At 22.2% G+C, this 5583-nt stretch overlaps 1 long non-coding RNA gene across 1 annotated transcript; it reads right to left on the reverse strand.

The window, feature by feature from the left end:
- Positions 1–1470: 1470 nt before the first annotated feature.
- LOC135121128 (uncharacterized) lies at positions 1471–3054 on the reverse strand. The gene is made up of 3 exons (XR_010278860.1): positions 2992–3054; positions 2636–2703; positions 1471–1548 (listed from the first exon to the last, which is right to left on the reverse strand). It is a non-coding gene; the product is annotated as an uncharacterized LOC135121128 (long non-coding RNA).
- Between the last annotated feature and the right edge of the window lie 2529 nt (positions 3055–5583).

Here is a 5583-nt window from a genome sequence, read left to right on the forward strand (position 1 = left end):
GTCCAACCGAATCTTCTTGGTGATTGACAAACTTTAACTGGTATAGAAATTAAATTCTCATAATAAAGAGATTAATAAACTTACAATTATGTCTTCTTTATTAGAAGATATTTTAGTAATGTTTGCTTCATTTACTTTAGCGCTATTATTATTTTATTGATACATATAAACTTTACAGTGTTTACAAGTTATATATAACAATATTTTAATACCCTCTATTTTAAAATAAAATATATGGCATTTTATATAAAAACCTTTACAGTATTTCCAGTATATATAAAAATATTATACCTTTTATTATAACTTATAGTAATTATATTAATAATATAAAAAACTTTACGATATTTACAAGTATAATAATAATTCTTATCCATTTATATTTTTTTATTTCTACATATAACATATTAAAATAATAATATATAAAACTTTACAATATCCACAAGTGTATATAATAATTATTAATAATACTTTATTTCAACACATAATATATCTTTATTTTATGAAGAAATTTACAATAATTATTTTATTATTAGTTTTTATTTCAACTTATATATAACTTTATTAATTCCTTATAAAAGTTTCGAAATACTTGACATTAAAAACTTAACAGTGTTATAAGTAAATATAATAATTATTATTAAGCCTTTTTATTTTATATATAATATATTGTAATAATAATATACAAAACTTTTTCGATTTCTTGTGTAAATTCTTTAATACTTAAACATATTATAATAGTAGCATTAAAAACTTTACAGTATTTACAAGTATAAATAATAATTATTATTATTAATACTTTTTATTTTAACATATAATATATTATAATAACTGCATATAACTTGTTTGTTTTCTTATAAAAATTTCTAAATATTTAAAATATATTGTAACACTTAATGACTTTTTATTTTTCCCATAAAAATTTTCATAAACTTTCAGCTTTTGAATATTTTCTTTTTAAATATATAAAAAATATAAATAGATATTAACTTAGACATATTCTTAGAGTACCAATTTGTTTATTAAATTGTTCAACTAAGCTTATTTTAGAGTCAAATAGGCGCAAATTTTCGTGATTTTGAGTCCCTTTATAATAATTTTTATGATAATCATTATTGTTATTATTATGATTATTAATCTATTTACATTAATATATTTCTTGTTACATTTATTATTATTATTAATATGATTTTACTATTATCATTATTATTATATTTATTTTTTTTTTAAATTTATTTTATTATATTTTTATCATTATATTTATTATTAGATTATTGTTATTTTAATTATTATAATTATTATTAGATTTTGTTATTATTATGATTACTATTACACTATTATCCTTTAAATCAACTATTATTTTTATATTAACTTTATATATTATAATTATATTAACACTATTATCATTATAGTAACTATTATTATAACTTTCACAGCATTGCTGGTCTATTAAAAAAACCCATAATCCATAAAAAGTCATTATAAACATGAAGAAGCTCCACTGCTACGCCGCGTTTTCCTTGAACTTCAAGCTCAGCAGAAGAAAGAATCCTTCAATAAAAATTTTAGTGAAATTTTTTTAACCAATATAAATATTACAAAAGCTATTTAAATTAATATTATTAGTAAAAAAATTTTGAAAGAAAAAAAATATTTACCAAAAAAATAATCTGATGATAAAATAAAAAAGTATAATTTATGATGTTCATATTGATAAAAACTAAGCAAATAATATATATGATAAATATAAAATTTAAATACATAAAAAAATAAAATAACCTCGTCGTTTTTTTATTTTTCTCTGATTTAAACTTTTTATTTTTTATAAAAAGGTTAACTTTTCAAAAAGAAGTAAAATTATATTATTTACATAATTATAATAATAATCTTTTGAAAAATTAAAAGTTCAATTATAAAATTTAACAATATATATAATTAAATTCAATATTGTTAAAGACAAAAAGGAAATCAAATAATAGTTCTTTTCAAAATAAATCTAAATTTACAAAACTTTCAAAAAAATAAAAAGTTATAATAAAATTATAATATAATAGTATTTTAACTCTTTTTTAAAGTAATAATAATAATAAAACTATTAAAATTGTAAAGTTAATGCAAACACGATAATTGCTCAATATTTCTTGTTAAAAAATATATAAAATTCGGCATGAGAAAATAAAAACTTAATAATGATGAGTTATATTTGTTATATAAACACCAATATAAATAAGTAAAAAACTTTATATGTGAAAAATTCGTAAAAACCAAATTGATTTTTTAATAATAAATAATTTCGAAGTGGAAACTTACTTATAATTTCTACTAATAAAGTTAATATACATAAAATTAATCTACAAGCTAATTATAATTATATTTTATAAAATTAAAATTTTTTTAAGTCCATGCATAAACAAACTTTAAAACCTAAGTAATTAAAAGTAAATTAAAAAAGTTCTTAAGTTAATCATAAGTATTATAAAGCTATACTTAAAAAAAATAAATTTTGTTACGATTTATATTAACCATTTAAAAAAAGGAAAATCTAAAAACTTTTTTTAAAAGTACTAAATTAAATTTATAGACATAATAATCTACTTAAATTTTAATTTCTAAAGGAAAAAGTTATATAGTGTATAACCATTGGCCTACCGCGACTGCTGCCCAACCGTCTTCAATTTTAATGGAGACTAAATCTCCTTTTTGAAACTAAATTAAATAAAATATATTTTTATTTAAATAAAACTAAATAAAAATATATATAACTAAATTAATACAATAACTTAAGAAAATATTTAGTAAAAATATTATAAAACTTACAAGCATAAAATTTTATGTACTTTGTAATATAATAAAAAATTTAAAAACCTATAAACAAAAAATTACCTCACACACAAAAAAATATATAATAAAGCTAAATTGTATAACAATGAGCGAAAAACTTAGTAAAGTATGTATTTCTTATATAGTAAATTTTTATAGAAAAGAAAAACTTACCTCTCCAAAACTACTTTTCACCCAAGAAAAATGATTAACAGTGTCCGTTTTTAGTACCATTCCTATACACACAACATTTATGAAAAGAAGGAAAATATCAAAATATTATTTTACCAGGAACAAAAAGTTTAGAACCCTTCAAACCCACAAGTTTTTGCAACACACCTTCATGTATAAAAACAGAAGACAAAATGTGAGGAAAAAAATGAAGTGTGTACAAAGTCGGAGCCAAACTTGGTTAGAAGTATTTTTATTTACCAACTCGAAATATTTAATAATAATAAAGTTATACTAATTCCTTTCCAATTTATTGAAGTTAAAAAAAAGTGGAAATCTTAAGCTCTCATTCAGGTAAACTGAGATTCTTTCTCCAGCAGCACCTTAAAATTACTATAAAATTAGTAAAGAATAGACCTCTACTTTTAATTAATACTGCTTTCCTACTAACTTTGAATGTTACAACGCATTTAATAAAAGCACCACAGCACCAGTCATATTATATGTAAATTAAGTAGTCAGTAAGTAGGAAATAACATCGAGCCTTTAGTATGATTATGCCTTCCGTAGATGGAAAAAGTTGCGAAAGTTGTTCAAAACTTAACTTAAAACTATCTTGGACAGATTTTATAAAAAGCCTCTGTTATAATTAATAGAAGTTAAAAAAATTACTTTGAGAGATTTAATAAATTAAGTAACTTTATCTGAAGTCTTTAAAAAAGTTTCGCTGGTTTTATTAAAGTTACGTTTAAACATTTCAGGCGTGCCCTACACTCTTCCAAAGAAGTTTGCTTATTTATTTTAAGTTAAAATTTACTGGGCTCGATCGAGTAAAGTCCGGATTTCCGAGCTTTCAAGGTGAGCTAATAACACGAGATTTAAACTTTGAATTGAAGCAAATTCTTGCATCGGTGGAGTAGCGCGAATATATGATGGTTTTTCTTTTCTCTCTCTTCTTCTATTTATTCGTTAATTATTGTGTGCAAACTGGGCCTTTCCTGGGAAAAGTAGTATACCGTAATAGTATTATAAATAATATATAAATATTTACCTAAGGGTTATATAATTATTATTATATTTTTATTAGTAACTTGTTATCTAGTGTTAACGCTAAGATTTAACATATTTACCAAGCTCTTTCGTACAAATAACCATGTCGCCTTAACCCTTTACGAGCAAACCCTGGGGCTTATAATAGATTTTCTTTTTTCTGCGAACTCACTTCCTATGTTGAAACTATACTTTAAAGTCCAATATTTGATTTCAAAATTTGATCTTTATATCCCAATTAATATTTTTAAAAAAAATAAAACAGTAAAACAAATGTTTACTTACATATCAAAGCAAAAATAATCTTACATACAGAATAAACACTTTTTGTCCAATAAAAAGATCGCGCAAGACATGCTCAACTTTTGACGTTCACTGGTAACTAAATTTACCACTTTTTTTATATTTTCTTGGCTGCTGCCTAATTCGTTAGAACATGGTACTCAAACTTACCAGATATTGTTTCAGAGACCGAACCTGTCGTTTGGGTCAATTTCCAACTCATGCAAATTGAACCTAGGCGACAAATGGCAAAGTAACCGGTAACTTATAAGGGGTTAAAAAATTCAAACTCAAATTTTTGACCACACAGAGGCTTCTAAATCTACTATATGAATCTGTCAAAGCTTTACCCCCTTTATTTATTTACTGACTTGATAAGTATTAATGTTTTTTAAATACCAGCGGGATGTAGTATTAGAATTTATGAGTGATTATAAATGCAACCATCAAAGACTTAAAAGAAATTTTCAACGAAAAATATTAATAACATCAGCATTAAAAATGATCAAACATAATAACACTAATTTTCATTATTAAATATAAACAAAGATTTTACATCGCACATCCAGAGTAATAGTTAGTCACGTGCGCCCGTGTCTAAAACATTTTGATTAGTTTTAATAGCAATTCTTTAACTTTTTTATAACTTCGCATTATGTACACCTTTATAATTAATTATTATTAATAAAAATAAATGACAGTTTATTTTAGTTCTTTAACACAGGAACATCAGACCTCTATTTCAAGTACATTACGTGTAAAGTTTTATAACTAAATAAAGATTTTTCTTCCCTTTATATTAGAAAGTGCGAAAGAGTTATTTGAAACCTACTATAAACAAGATATTATAAGAATATTAAGTGAAGATAGCGATGATATTTCATACGGAATTTGTTTAAGGTTATAATGAAAAAAATGAACTTACATTCAACACCACCTTTATATAGTTATATAATAATTATGTAAATTGAAAGTATTCCAGAGATTCTTCATGTTAAGTGGGATTTAGGATGTTTTCTACTTCATCATCCTCAAAAATGCTTTGAAATTTTTGATAATGAACTTTTTCAGTCGCAAAAACGCATTCTTTCTTTTGAAAATCAGAGCGGATTGGTAATTTTTTTTTAATAATTATTTTTATAGTGTACTAGGTAATCTGTTTTTTAGTATTTGAATTTAATTTATTCTTAATATCTTTTCTTATTTTCAGTAACTTTATTATAAAAATTTTATTCTAAGTAGACTTATAAGCCGAAAGCTCAT

This window comes from Zophobas morio, unplaced genomic scaffold, assembly GCF_036711695.1.
Source record: "Zophobas morio isolate AGI-343-1 ecotype UQ-CSIRO unplaced genomic scaffold, CSIRO_AGI_Zmor_V1 ptg000504l, whole genome shotgun sequence".
Taxonomy (NCBI): Eukaryota; Metazoa; Arthropoda; class Insecta; order Coleoptera; family Tenebrionidae; genus Zophobas; species Zophobas morio.